Source organism: Camellia sinensis, unplaced genomic scaffold (genome assembly GCF_055761805.1).
Source record: "Camellia sinensis isolate YWXY unplaced genomic scaffold, ASM5576180v1 Unanchor3, whole genome shotgun sequence".
NCBI lineage: Eukaryota > Viridiplantae > Streptophyta > Magnoliopsida > Ericales > Theaceae > Camellia > Camellia sinensis.
The window spans coordinates 15,681,663-15,698,066 of NW_028129178.1; the positions used below are offsets into that span (position 1 = coordinate 15,681,663).

The 16,404-nt window shown below is 35.4% G+C and overlaps 1 pseudogene across 1 annotated transcript; it reads right to left on the reverse strand.

Annotated features, from left to right (window-relative positions):
- Nucleotides 1-1,490: 1,490 nt before the first annotated feature.
- LOC114269759 (protein kinase and PP2C-like domain-containing protein) lies at nt 1,491-16,137 on the reverse strand (annotated as a pseudogene). The gene is made up of 13 exons (XR_014358642.1): nt 16,008-16,137; nt 15,719-15,836; nt 14,466-14,632; nt 10,932-10,999; nt 10,657-10,808; nt 10,276-10,287; nt 10,118-10,169; nt 8,503-9,050; nt 8,059-8,128; nt 7,731-7,950; nt 7,464-7,568; nt 4,397-4,483; nt 1,491-1,863 (listed from the first exon to the last, which is right to left on the reverse strand). The product of XR_014358642.1 is annotated as a protein kinase and PP2C-like domain-containing protein (transcript).
- Between the last annotated feature and the right edge of the window lie 267 nt (nt 16,138-16,404).

Genomic DNA, 16,404 nt, shown 5'->3' on the forward strand with positions numbered 1-16,404 from the left:
TAAAAAGTCAAAAAGTGCACTTATTTAGAATATCCCAAAAGTGTATTGTTTTGATTTTCCCCAAATATTTAGGTTGTATTCGGTTGATAAATTTTAGTAAGGATTTGAAAAGAAAAAGGAAAAGTTCTGTGAAATGTAGATAAAATGTAACTATATTTTATTCGCATTTTACATACTTTTTCCCTTTCATTTGCTAAATCTCCAACCAAATTTATTAACCAAGATAACATTAGGAATGTTTGGTTAATGATTTATAGTTGTGTTTGATTATCACGAATAGTAGTGGTTGTTATTTTTTGTTTTTTTGTTTTTAGAATTGTGTATAGTAGTTGTCTTGGTTTAGAAATTTTGTGATCCTAGATTATGATATAGTAGTGATGGTTATGAACCAAATAAATGGCAGACATTAATTTTTACTGCTAGAGGGTGGGTCTAGCGGAAAGCTGAGGAGTTCGCAACAGCTAAATCACGATCTTCGGACGAGCTCATATTGACACAAGGTTGCCTATTTTCAATGCTGGGAGTGAAGCAAGAAAAATCTCTCATTTGAGGCCTTTCACAGCCAGAATAATATCAACAAGCCTGAAACTCTAGTTAATAAATCAAAAGAGGGATGAACCTGAGAGATAATAAGAAGAGGAAATATCTTTACGCTTTACTAATATAATTATATAGGTTTTCTTACTTTCTTCGCATGCTTTCGGCGTCGTGCTCGTGTCGTGACATTTTGAATGTGTCAAAATTATCTTAATAATAACCTAACTCATGTATTATTTCGTGTTATTGTGTCATGTCATTTCTGATTTGTATCCGATTTGTATAGTATTAACGTGTCATGTAAAAATATTTTACCATAAGCTAAAAATATCAAGCGTACAAAAAATTAAAAAAAAAAATTTCTTCACAATTTAATTTTTATGAAACTAATCTATATTGAATGAAATTATTCATAAGAATATTTGATTTCAATTCAATTTGATTTTCTTAATTTACAAAAACAATATCTTATTATTATATATATATATATATATTTTTACTAAATTAACTCAAACAGTAGACAAATAGATTTTCAATTGAAAACAAAAACAAAACCTTTATTAGCTTTAAAATCCTATTTTACATGCTTTTTTCTTAGTTAGATGGAGTTATATAAGAGATTAAAAAATGTCATAACACCCTTTAATAGAAATAATATTAAATATGTAACTAATTTTTCATTATATCGATTATTCGTGTCAGCTTTGTTCAATACAAATTCGACAGTAATCCAACCTATTTAATATTCGTGCTAACGAGTCGTACCATATACATATTCATGTAGATTTGAATCGTATTATCATATCAAAAATTCCTGCCTTAATCATGTAGTACAGTTTAATTTTAATGAAGTGTTCATGCCTTTTGGGGAGAGAGAGAGAGAGTGTGTGTGCGCGCGTGCGCACTGTGAACACATTAAACATCTATTAACAATATTATTCCATACATGCACATTGAAATCCAATAATACAAGCATATGCTTTGTGTAGTTTCCCACTAAAAATAAATGTACACATACAATTTCCACAAGACGAGGAGGTAAACCTTTTCCTACCACCTCTGGTTCATTTCCATGTCTCACTAAAATTAATTTCATAGATACAAAACAATTTGTATAAGAATACCATCAAACCTAGTAAATCCTCTCTGCAGTAGATACAGGATGCAGGAAAACGACAATAACAGTTATATTATCTTTGCTTCCACGTTCAGCAGCCTCGGTTGCCAATCTCTTTGAGCACATCCTAGGCTCTTTCACTGTGTCCTTTATTATGCAAACAATCTCTGCGTTGCTCATAACATCCCAGAGCCATCGCTAGCCATAACCTGACAGTCGAACACATATTGTTACTCTCTCTATAAAAATGTGATATGCTAACAAGTCACAACCATCCGTCATAAATAAAGCAAAATTTTGAAAATGGTCTGATTACAAATGAAACATACATCATAAGCATTTGAATTAAATAAGAATTATTGGGAAAAGCATAAAGGTCGCAAAATTATCTAGGGTTTTACTTCCTACCCCCCTTTTCAGCCACTGTAATTTTTTTCAAAAGATCATTTTTTAGAGATCACTAAACTAAAAGAATATAACTCCAAGTTCAGAAATATGAGAAGCATGTGAAGGTAGGTGTTAATAGTTGATATTGGTAATATGACAAGAAGGTTGAATATGAAGAGATAATAAAAATAGAAAAGAGAGAAGAAAGAACACAAAAAGTTAATGTGGTTCAGTCAATCTTGGCCTACGTTCACACATACAAAGCCCTATGGGCTACATCTTTTATTCACACTACTTAATCCTCTTGATTACATGGTACACCATATATATAAAGTGGGAGATACAATCAAATCCCTTCAGTTATGGATCTTCATATATTCTGATATCTTTAACACTATAATGTTATCTCAAACTTAACCAGTCCCAAATATACTAGAGAGGTTATCTTCCTAATATTAGGTACGGACTGTCTCACTTTTACATGTAGTTCTATGGAAGTTCAATCGTCAGAACACTCTCTCATTCTAGGCTTACTCCACACCCTCCCTGTATTGTCTTATTTCAATGCTTTGAAACCATGAGGTGTGAATGGGGAGGGAAGAGATAGGGCAAGGTCGCTAGAATTTTTTTATTTTTAGAACCGAAAAACAAAGGCATAAACCATAATCGTTCAAATTGTGGTATACGATCTCTTTTGAATAAGTTTGATCTGAGTGCCTACCTGTGTTATGCACTAACAAACGAAAAGCATAATACAAATTAGAATAATTACAAGTCTGCCAAGATAATTTTTTTTTTTTTTTTTTTGATAACTCAGCATCTGGCCCACTAGACCGACTACTCCGGAAGACCAATCCCACCATCCACTAGTGGGGGGTCGGGGCAAAGTCCCAGAAATTGTTTGCACTTAGAAGATTTTGAAGGGAGCACACCCCAGGCCCAGGTCTTGACCACTAGGCCAACCCCTTGGGGTTAGTCTGCCAAGATACTTGTATTCTATTTTAACTGTAAACATAACAAAAGAATAAGGGTTGAATTCAAGAAGCCTCAAAATGCTTCAAATGAAAGAGAAATTAGACCTATGGTTTAGTTTTGATATTGTCTATGATGCTTTTGTTGGTTGTGTTTTACAGTGATATATGTTTGATATTTCACAATACAAAATTAGTGAGTGGCTAGCAAATGATAAACTTGTACTTTGAATTGTCAATATCCTTTGGTGTTGGCAATAGCTTAATGAAATATGAGAATGTAACATGATTTTGTCATTAGTATTTGATGAATAATTCATTACAAAAGGAGTACAAGTGTTTTAAAAGTTTTACATTTTTCCTGCTGTAATGATTGAGATTAAAAAGCTCCAAAATAAGTCTTTGATATTTGTTTTGTGATTAAATGTTCATTATCTAAATTATTTTGGAGTTAGAAAGGGTTTTGGATGAGTTTGAGATGCCTAACACGTGAAAATCTTAAAAACATTGAAGGTCTTGAGTCGACCTCAAATAAATGATTCAACCCTGAACTCCAGTTGTCGTGCAGATAAAAGGATTAGTCAACTCCTTGACAAAATAAATCGAATCCCTTAAGAAAAGTTCTGAGGGCTTCAGATTTCACCTAGATTCAAAATAAGTTGACTCCTTCGTCGCGAAATTTAAATTCTAAAATATGCAACAGCTACTTCGTTTCAACTGCTAGAGACGCCTTTACTGCACTGGAATGACCAAAATGAGACGAAGGGCTAGAAAACAAGATTTTTACATGTCTACAAACATGGGATGAAGGATTAAATGTAATACCCATCAAGATCTTTCAAGTTTTGAGCTTCAACTTCCATATTCTTTTGCTTTTGAGCTTTGTTGTTTAAATTCAACTCCTTAAAAGTTTATTGTTCTAAAACCTTGTGTTACTTCTTTTCCACATCATTCGTAAAAGGGTTTTTAAACTATTGGGATTAATGGAGTGTTTGTGGGAAACACTTGGAGAAAATCTTGTTCTGTAAGGCTACAGATTTCAAACTTCAATAATATATCTCAGGATTATTCAATTGTCTTGCTAATAACATTTCCAAGTACGGGACCTCCTAAATTGGGGGCCTACAAATTTCAAATTGCAAGAACATGAATTGTGCTATGATCATCCAGGCACTACAGAAAATTGTGTTTGGTAATGGCATATAGAACAAATGCTTTTAAAGTGATTAAAGCAGATGCAACTGCAGTTATTTAAAATTTCTGATTTCCCTGGAAACTGTACATAAAAGTCTATTTAGAAGCCACAAATCCATTTATTAGTTTCTCGTAGCACACAAATAATAAACCCCAGATAACAGAAGATTATCAGATCAAAGGACCTTACCAAGTATTCATCTTCTACAAACAGTATGGTTATCTCAGGTTTTGCAATCATAGCAGGCTGATCATCATCACCAATAGACTGGGTAACCTGTACAAAATATGTAATTAATAAACTTCAAATTCGACCACAAATTATTGATTATTGCTTTCACATCATGTTGAATACTGGAAGCACGGGCAAAGAGTGGGGCCGGGCAGGGACCATGTGTTCCTGTTTACCCATCCTCTTCTTGTTTCTTTATTTTTTAAATCTAGTTTACAGAAACCTCATTAAATAGAAACCAACCTTTTGTTTCTAATTCATTATTTAGAATTTAAAAAATAAAATAAATAAAATATCAGCTATTAGCTCAGTGCTATCTCTTAATACCCAAAAAGATAAGGTGCAAGGTTCAGGCCTTCACAAGACATGAAGGAAAAATAAAAATAAAGGAATATATAACTTTAACAAATTAAAGAAAAAATGTTTGCCTACTGTAGGTGTGCTTTGTTGGTGGACATGCTAGCAAGTTTGGTTGAGAATTATGAATCTTCCTATACTTTAGCTACACCACACAAAGAACAAAAATCAATGTTTTAGGGTAAATTATATTAATATATATACATACATAGATACATATATATACACATATGTAGGTTTAGAGAAAAGAAAGAGTTAGGAAATGAGTTAGACTTCATTCCCTTTTATATTGATAATTCTGATCAATTACAGGCATAATTCAAGCAACTAAAAAAGGAATAAATAAGAATACAATTCATTATTTCCTATTCTACCAATTTCCTATTCTAACAACATATATATTTTTAGGGTAAATTACAGTAAACCCCTCTCAACTATGACCCATTGTCAAGTTAAAAATCAATGTTTAAAATTCAACACTCAACCCGCTTATAGTTTTGTTTTGTAACTCTAAACCTCTTTTGTCATCACACCGGTAGTCATTTGGCATAAATGTATCATACTGTAATTAAAAATTTATGACTAAAAAAGCCTTATTATATATACATACATTGTATATATATACACAACCAGCAACTCTACATGGCCAGAAATGCCCAGCCATAACTAGAAACTCTCATGGCTAACACCAACTAGAGAACCCTTATTAGCCAAGCGATTATGATTTGATAAAAAAGTTTCACAGCAAAAGAATTGAGGGTTTTGATGGTGATACGTTGATTAGGTGGGGCGATTTTAGTGGGCATATGTTGAATTAATATAGGGCTTTTAGTGTTGAGGGGTTTCAATGTATATTGGGGTGTTTGATCAATGGGAGGGAGGCTGTGGGCAAGGGGTTTCGGCTTGGTGGGAATCGAAAGGGGAGGTGGTGAGTGGTGGGGGAAATAAGGTGGTGGTGCAGAGATGGGAGGAGGGAGGAACAATGAAGGAGATGCCATTGGTTAAAGAAAGAAAAAAAAAGGAGTTGGTGTAGGCTGGAAGAGGAGTTGCATGTGGCGAGTGAGATGAAGAGAGGTGGGCCATTGTCTTCAACCACCGTTGTCGCCATTGCCATTGCCATTGCCATAAGCTGTTGTAGCCACTGCCAACCCCTCATCTCTCTCTCTCTCTCTCTTCAATGAGTTCAAAACCCCAAGCCCTTAAACAACAACCCTATATCCATTGCCACCCCCAAACTTCACTCCCTTTGTTGATCATTAGGTCCTGCAAAAATATGGGATTGTTGTGGTGATTCACAGTGGCTGACTTTACTCCCTTTGTCAAATGAATTTGTTGTGTTTGTTAATCGGAATTGTGGAGACACTGTGGAATCAAGGGTTTGGGATTGAATTGATTTAATTAGGGTTTGGAAGAAATTAGGTAGTGGTTGAAGAAGATAATGGTAGTCTGGTAGCAATACAATTGAAGGGTAAAAGGGTAACTTAATAATTTCTGTTAACAGTGTTAATGACTTTTGCAATTCATATACTACAAGGGGGGTAAGTGTTGCCTTTAAAACATTAAGGGGGCAACTCAAAAATAGGTCATAGTTGAGGGGGGTTTAACGTAATTTACCGTATTTTTTTATTGTACTGTTGTGAGCTGATTGTAAAGTGTAATGTATATACCTAAAAGTTGTACCTGCACTATTTCTTTTGTGTAATGTAATGGGATTTAAGTAGGGAGGAAAGAGAGTTCGGTGTGTGCTACTTTTATACACTAGGATTATAAACACACACACATATGAAGCAAGTCTTGTTATTGAAATTTAAATCATTTGCTTTGCTATTCGTTTCCATTTTTGTTGTTGAACCCTTGAACACTAAATTAGGCTTTAAAACATACATCAATCACCCTACTCTTTTGAATCAGTCCACATCTAATATGAACTTACAATAGAAGATCTCACTATTTTAACTTAATAATCTTAACTAGCCTTAAACCCTTAACCATCATGCCTTAGATTTCTAATCTGAAATTGGGGTGTGACAACCTGCCACTGATTTGCCCCAAAAATCCTAACCTCAAGGAGCAACCACTCCTATTCACCAGTCTCTAGACCTCCAAAAGCCTATGCGCCCTCCGAGAGGTTGAGACTGCCCAAAAGACCTCTCTTTAGGAATTAAGAAGCTTCTTTTGAGCCAACAAAGGAACTTCAAATCCCAACATCAAGGATCTTTGCAGAGATCTACCCTTTTTTGCGACCCACATCTTCTTGCGATCAACCCCGTCAACAACCACATCGAATGCTTTAAGCCCAACTTGCATAATGTTCCTCTTCATGGTGACAACTGATGAACCCTCCATACAACTACCAGCCGATGCAGGACACAAGGAGCCTCCTCGCTACGCTCAGAAGTTGGAGTAGGATTCGAGGACCAACTCCTTACCTTTTATATTTTCGCTCATGTTTTAGTGATCATAAGTATTTTTGATAATCATAATGCTCAAGATATCCCTAGATATGGGTTGTAGTGGTGGTTCATGTGTCTTAACACTTGGTGCAAAAAGAATTTGACGAAACAAATAAGTTTATATTATATACTTCCTCACAATAGACAACCATATTAGAAGACAATAGTCTACACATTTTTCTAGAATATCGTTAAGCAAAGGATAAGAAGAAAACCTGGAGAGCAGCAGGCCCAACCCTCCACGTGTCAACTTGCCATTTGACCTGTCTCCCTTCACTGATAATACGTTCTCTCTCCTCAGGACAACTTGCAACATGATCCTACAGCGTCAAGTTGAATTAGTTGGAGAACAATTTAACCCATTTGGGTAAGCAAAGGAGACAATTTTTAATAAAATAAGTTAAAAAAAGGTCCCATGTTTTATTCTAATAGAATGTTTCAACTACACAGTCATTTAGTTGATAAATCAAGTCCGATCTCACCTTACTTAGAGCATAAGCACTGCCAGCTCGGCATAGCATTGCCCTGCAATCGCCAGCATTAGCAACAAAAAGCTTGTTTCTGACTATAAGAGCCACAATGGCTGTGCAACCAGGATGCCAGTCTTTCTGAATAACTCCCTCAGATTTACGATGGGAATCCAATTCATTCCTGAATGCAACATCTATCTTGACAAATGCTTCTAGTAATGCATCGGACGGACTGCATTGTTATCAAATACAAAATAAAAATATGTACTTCTTATTAAATACATTCATATATAGATTATAGAATGTAAAGAGCCCACGAGAATAATAGAATGGAAGAAACCTTTTTATGGAACCAAGACTTTGCAAAAATCCTGGTAGAGCTCGAGCAGAAAACTCAGCAGCTGCTGCACCTGCATTTGATCTTGCCATTTTTATTGTAATCTAGAGCAACTAATGCACGACACATAGGCTATGTTTGGAAACAACCAAAAAGAATTATAAAAAAAAAAGAAAAAAAAAAGGAATTCTTCAAGAATTTAAACATTAATTTCTTAAAACTAATTTCCAAATAATTCCATTTTGTAATAGTTGGGCTTTGTAATGCTCATTATGTCATTCTGGTTTCATTAAGAAACACTTCAAGTGATGCCCAAGCAATTGTTTATTAATTAATATTGTGATCACCCACATGAGCTTTAGTTCTCATTAAAATCCACTGTTGCTTGAGTTTGGTACCAAATACACCAATAGGATGAAAATAAGTAGCTCTTAATTTATGACGCACCTCGATGACCATCAAAGATTCCAAACACATGGATATCCTTCTCACAGCACATACGGGGGCATAAGAAAGTGAGTGTCCTCCATTGTCTCCCTTCTCCCACAAGTACCGAAGGATCCCCAAGACAACACTGGATGGTATGCTGAAGGATCAGTAAAAGGATCAGGCCAAATTCTGACACCAGAATCAGCTGCGAGACAAGATCTCTTTGACAGGTTTTCACCCTCAGTAAACCAGTTAATACTTTTTTGATAAGCAAGAAGGCTCGGGATGCCCTCATCACCAAGAGGGATAGAGGGGTCAACAAGTGCCTTTTCCTTTTCGTCTTCCTCTACTCTCTTTCTGCATTCCAAGATGGGATCAAGTTCCAGAATAATATCATCAAAAGAAGGCCTATTTTGGGGATTTGCATCCCAACATCTCTGTATCAAGGACAGGAAACCTGTTGGTGCAGACGTGCTGTGACCAGCAAGAGCAGGTCGCAATCCTTCAGACACCACGGCTGCTGTAAGTTGCTGTTCAGTATAGTTCATTTCCAGCACAGCGTGGGCCTGCAAGCAGATCACATGATGCACAACCATGTTAAAAAGCATAGTTGACAGGTCAAATGATTAGGGGGCATTCAGTCAGATTAAGATGTAAGATATTATCTGTGAAGAATTGGACGTCCAGAAGAAACTTAACTTCAACAGAAACCTTTTTTCTGTAATACAATTTTTAGAATATGAAAATTATATGGGAAACCTGAACCCTGATAAGCAGTTATATGCATGAACATATGTGTGCTCATAAACTGAATGACAAGAAAAATGAGGAATGGTATGAGAAGTAATCTAGAAAGCAGGAAGAGAAATCCCACTAGATGTTAAATGAGATTGAACAACACAGAGTGGCTGAAAATGAGAGAGCTTAGCGTGGTGGTCAAACTACATGACCTTCAACACAGAGTGGCAGGAAATATACCCCAAGTCCCAGAAAATGAGTTCATGCCACGCGTGCCTGAAACTGCTGTGGTTAAACTGCAGGATTCAAGTGTTCCACTTGTCTTAATCACCATGGTGGTCAAACTACATGTCCTTCAACTCTGCGACAGTAACACTGTGCCATTCGTCCAATAGCCAAGTCAAAGAGGCAGGACTTATATATGCTGAAGTATTCAACATAGCACCTCGGAAGATTTTGTGGTTTGGTGGCTAGAGACTAAAGTGTTGATCACTACGACACCCCTGTGAGTGCCACTTAAGCCAGCCTTACTGAGAGAGAGATACCACACCATTGGACCTTTTGTGTGGATGCTCAGGGATCAAGGCAAATCCTAAGGGATTGATACACAACCACATGTTGTGGCATATCCTAATGGAATACAGAAATATCTAGGAAATTTGTTATGGGTCTTGTGACCCCCCTCTTATAAATAGGAGTTAGCACCCCTTACATCACCAGCACTTTCGGGGCACGTAACATCAACATCAAGGAGGTGCCAAACTCCTCAGACATTTACTTCATCTATGCTATTACTGGCCCACACACATTTCTACACCTCCACTCGCAAGAGTGATAATTTAACAGCCATATAGCCATGTAAACAGTGAGTTATAGTAAAAGGAAAAAGTCAAACCTGCGCTTCTGCACGAAGATCCGTATATGGGACAACACCAGTAAGCAGTTCACTGCAACACATCGAAATCAAATTTCATGTTTATATGAAATTATATAAAATAAATTCTTCTACATGTCATTGCAAATGATAATGATCTATCAAATCCCAAGTTCTACGACAAGGTAGGACTGTAAGAGAAATAAGCTGCCTAGATAACAAAGCAAAAGACTCGGTCTATACATACTATCTAGCATTGAAATGTTATCCCCGAATCTAACAATATAAAGTACATGCATACCCTTCTTGTTATTACATTGCCACGAAATTTGTTAGATAAAGTGAATTAAGGCATTCATGAATGATCAAGATGACCAATCATTCTATTTGCTTTTCGACAAGTACGACATGAAAATAGTCAGCCCAAGAAAATAGTGTTTAATCCATTATTAGACACTCTAAGAAGTATGGACATGGACAAGAGACATGATAGAGATATGACATGGACACGCTAGCACAACAAATTTCAAAAAATGCAAGATGCAACACGTGAAGGACACCCGCAACTATATACATCTGACTTTTCATTATGTATCTCCTTTCTCAATATTTCAGGCGCCATATAAATGAGTGTGCCGACCATATTCTTTTTATGGAAACCACCAGTTGGCTTTCCAAATGACCTCGGATGTGGACGAAGGTTTTCATCAAGCTGCCAAAAAAAAAAACTGAGGCACCAGCAACATATTATTCAACCACTTCAATAGGAAACACAAAATCTTACCCACAAAAAGATCAGAAACAAAACAAATCAGAAAATGATGATGGCCTTTACAAGAATATTTGCTGGTTTTACATCCCTGTGTACAATCCCAAGTTTATGTAGATGTTGCAGAGCTTTAGCTGTAAAATAGGAAACATGATCATTATAACTTTAGTATAAACCTTATCATACGTTCATAAAACAGAGAATCAAAACAAAGGGACAGACATACAGCAATAAGCTTATCCAATGCCAGTAATCAGCAATCAATCTTTTCCTATGGGACCACATTACATCAAACCCCTCTTGTCGGAGAAAACCCATCTCGAGTTTGAAGAGATGTTTACGTTTCAAAAAATTGCTCCAAAGTTTCTCCTTCCTATGTACTCGGATTTAGCTTAGTTTGGTACTTTGGTTAGAAAAAATTTCAAGTGATATAACTCAAATGGAGAACTTTACTACATTCAGCCCAAACTCCCAAACAAGTAAACTGGTTTCTCATAGGAATTCCATCAAAACACATGTGGTACCAAGCAAAGAGTAAACAAATTAAGTAATTGGACACGGATGAAATCCTCATCATCATCATCATCATCAGCAGCAGCAGTAGAGAAGAAAGAGAGAAGGCAACATCAGTGACAGAGGAAAGATCCAACAACAGTTAGGGAGAAGAGAAAACAACAGCTACAACAGAGAACAGACAGATCAGCAGTAGCAGGAGTAGTAGCAGACGCGGGGAAGTAGATAATAGATTCAAAGAAGAAGCGGAGAATAGAAGCAACATCAGTGAAGAAGAAGAAAGAGAAAGCAAGAGGGGAGAGGAAGAAGAAACCAGCTGGGAAGATGAAGAAGAAGAAAGCAGTAAAGAAGAGGAAGAAGAAGCGAAGCTAAGCTATGCAGAGAAGGAGAAAGAACCAGGGAAGATGCAGAAAAGAGAAGAATATGCAGAGAAGAGAGAGACAAAGGAAGCAGAAGATGTTGAGAGAAAGAAACAGAGAAGAAGCAGCGAGAGCTGAAACCAAAACAAATTTGGAATTTCTAAATTAATGAGACGAGTAATTTGAAGAGGTTCAGTAGTTACCATTAAATCCATAAAGTAATTCCAAGAATTTTCAGCTGAAACTTAAAGAGGTATCTAATTAGGACGTCTACCTAAGATGCTGAGTAGCAATACCAAATTTTAAAATTGGCGAGGTTTTTTTCCTTTTGGATGATGAAGAACCTCTCCAAGACAGGGTCTAGATGCCAGCAAGAGCTGAACCCAAAACATCTGAGTTTATATCTCACTCCTTTGACTACTAGGCTATCCATGCAGGTTAAATTGGTGAGATGTTGGAAATAATTTAGAAAATTTAATATTATTTGCATTATTTATTCATGAATGTTTTAAAAATTGAAATCATATTCCACGTTAGCTATTCCCATGTTTTACAGAAATTCAAGGATATTTATCAAAATTTTTGAAGAGCATTATGTCCATCGTGACATAAATACTTCATTATCATCACTCATATGTTTAAACATTCTTATAAATCTTGTGCAACATGCTAAAACTTACCAATAAGTTAATCTCTTTATTTTATTTTGGTCAATGGTCAATAACCTAATCTAAGTTTGGGTTCCCTTCTCTAGATGCATCAGGAATAATCTATTCAAAATTGACAAAAAACACTACTAATTCCTATATGTTGAAAAAAACAATACTTAAGAACACAACATGGTAGTAGATTGCACATCCTCAATCATTGACAACGTATGTTTTATGGAATGTGTGTAAAATCTAAGCCAATGCTATCAAAAGCGTGCTTAGGCATGCACCTAGGCACAGTGTAGTAAGGTGCACCTGAGGGCCAGGGTAGGGTAAACTATAGCGGTAGGTAGGTCAAAATTGTCAGGTTTATAGTAAAGTAAAGTATAAAATTGTATCACTAAATTAATTAAGTTTAAAAGCAAGAATTCACACTCAAAACCCGATCCATTGCCATCCTTGAGGTGAGATGACATTAACGAAGCGCATCCGAGGCATGCGCCTATTTCAATTGCTCCTAATTTGTTAAAGACATGATATCAACCCTTCAATCAAATGAAGTCCATTGTAATTTCATTTGTTCCTATAAAAGCCTCTCGAATAAATAGAAAACTCCAACCTTAATCAACAAAATAAAGTTACATACCAAAGCATTTACATTTTGACTTTCATATCATTTTTTAAAATTTTTTTATTACCTTTTTTCCCTCTAGACGGTGACAATCGTCAAATAGTAATTTGCAGCCTTAAGTGTTTATCTATGAAGCATGGGTGCGGGTACGGGTACGATATGGGTACACCGATACGGAAAATTCTTTAAAAAGTAGGGTACTAGTACGGCTGGGTACATCAATTTTACGTCAATTTTTTTTAATTTTTTTAAAAATTTATAGCCAACCATCCAACATACAAATCAAAATTTCAATATCAAAACTAAAATGAGAACAACTTGTAAAAGTTATACAATTATTTTTTTTTCTTTTTTGATCGTCTAAAACAGGATACAAAAGAGACCAAAACCATGACTCATAGGTAAAGAGTGTTGGAAATAAATTACTTGATATTTTCAAAATTGAAAGAATAATAATAAAGGCTGCAATAAATTCTAGCATCTGAGGGGAAAAAAAAAAATTTTCATTTTGCCGTACTGGTGTCGTACCCATGCCATACCCACAATGTACCCATGACGTACCCAAATGTATTTGCCGTACACGGCATGTATTCGGCGTACCCGGTATGTGTACTGCCGTACCGGTACTCGTACCCGCACCCGGTAAGTACCCAGTACTCGTACGACACCATTTTTGGAGTATCGTACTTCATAGGTGTTTATTGTTTAATGGCTTAATTTTTATAATTGTTATTATTATTTTTTTTGATAAATATTATTATTATCATTATTATTATTATTATTATTGCTAGGGGTTGTTGGAGTTTTGCTCCTGACACAAATCTATGATTTAAGTTACAATTTTACTCCTTCAATTGCATCTAAACAAAAACTAGGGCTAAAATTTTTGTTTTCGTCCAGAATTGAAAAGATGCTTCGAAAACAATTTAGGTTCAATAGAAGGCTCTGTTTAAAGGATTTACTACATTTCTTTATTTATTATTTTTTCAAAAAAGGCTAAATGTCCAAGAATTTCGAAAATTTATCATTTGTAATAATTGTGACAGAGCACGAGTAGTACCATTAGCAACACTCAAAGTAAAAAAGACTTCAAGCAAGAAAAACACCAATGGAAAGATTCACTATATAACTTTACAGTAGTTAGAAACCTAAACCTGAAATCTACACCACATCACTAACATGTCATCAATGTGAACTAAGCACCTATAAGAATCATCTCAAGTAATTTCATATTACCTAAACAAATCATAACAGGTAATAAAACACTATGAGTTTATGAGTGTCATGTTCAGCCTAACCTATACTACTTATTTACCCTTAATAAGAGGAATTTTGCACATAATATCACAAAGAAAATACAAAGAATTTCAATGACGAGTAAGGAATTAAGGTTTACTTCACAAAATTAAAACAAACTCAAATGAAGCCAAGATCATCAAAGACATACCTAACTGGACTGAGATGGTGAGCACTTGATCAAAAGTTGGATTCCACTCTTCCATGTGTAGTTTCTCTGCCAAATTTAGGGACTCGTAGAATTTGAAGAAAAACATGTAATTTGGAGGCTTTGCATGTGCTGCAACCAATGTGGCGATTCCTGGATGATCTAACTTGCTTCATCATCACATCATATAACCAAATTGTCAAAAAAGAATCCCGCATATCACATGTAGACATTCAAATAAACAAACCAAATACACATACATAAACATCTACACACATAAATTCATATATAAGCGCATATTTTATACTATTATTAGAAGGAAACACCTTAATTGATGTCCCTGACAGATTTTTAGTATGCCTGAATTACCCTGTGCTCAAACATCTTTGGATTCTATTTTGATTTGCACAGAATGATAAAATGGTAAAACTACCTAAAACCACCTCAACATCCTTTTCCAGAACCAGTATCCCTCTCCTCCCCCAAATGCATCATGGCCAGCCCCAACCTTGAGGCAAGACCACCAAGGGCCTCCAAATTTTAACAAAATTTAGGGGCCCCTAATTAATTTTAACTCTTATAGCATTAGTAGGCTCAAAAATAAGGATTCAGTACAACTAATCTAACTTCACAATCTAAACTAAAGGGTCCTTATAGATTATGCAAGCTTAATTAGTAATTTTGCATTAAAAAATGTGAGAAAAGTAATATTTAACTGATACACTGTTGTAGTTGGTTCAATTTTTATTTGGTATTATTTAACTGATACCTTTTTGTAAACTGAATTTGGTCAAATTATAAAACTAATAAGACAATATTCTTATCATTTTGAGCTCTTGTAATGATTTTTCTTCGTGTCTTAATTTGTGTAAGTAAATTTTAGTAATTATATCTGCAAGCTAAATTTGTGTGGGTAATAGCAAATTTAAATATATATATATATATATAAAATGTAAATACTTACTATTTTACATGCAATTTTTTTAATGATTATATATAAAAGGCTCCAATTTCAAGAGTCCTCTTAGGGCTCCAACAACTCAGGGTAGGCCTTGATCATCGCACTATAGTTGGTTACTTACATAGTGAGACACACACACACATGTATATACACACAAAAAGGGGTTTTGTTAATTTGGAATTCACGTAAGGCAGAGATAGAAAATGAGAAAAGGTGGAGAATATTTGTGTGCTAAATAGGACAAAATGAGCTACTGTATATATGGAGAGAGAGAGAGAGAGAGAGTAGAAATGACCACCGCATTTGCAATTCCTTGTGGAATTTATCAATGTGATCAGAGGTAGACAAAATGGGTTTTTTCATAGCAACCTTGTTTCCATCCAAAACAGCTTCATAAACCACACTTTCTGCTCCTGAAACAGAATGAATACACACCAATTCAGTTTCACATTCACAACAACAAAGCCAATGTGAGAGCAAAGCCAAAGAGGGGTACAAATTAAGGGCCACAAATTAAGCTTTCTCTTTGAATTGCAATTGAGAAACAAAAAAACAAATACACACATATATACATTGATTGATACCTCGAGCAATTGGGTTTAAGAGAGAGTAGGAAGAAGGTGGGAGATGCAGAGGAATTGAGTCGCTCCGGCAGCAACCCCGAATGCATGTGTTTGGCTCCACAATCTCCACCCCCATATCTCTCTCTCTCGCCTCTCACCCATGTATATATTTATATGTTTATGTATATGTAGAAGAGGGTGGAAAAACGAAGCTTCGGGTTGGGCTGGGATGGAGAGGATGAAGATAGATTATTTTGGTAGCTCGGTTAAAAAGTTGAATTTTTATTTTATTTTATTAAAATTGTGCGAGCACGAAATAATCTGTCTCGTATAATTCTGTTGATTAAGTTTACACTCCTTCAAACGTCCTCGTCTTATCACTTGAAAATACAAACGTGAGTTAGCTGGTGGGTGTGTG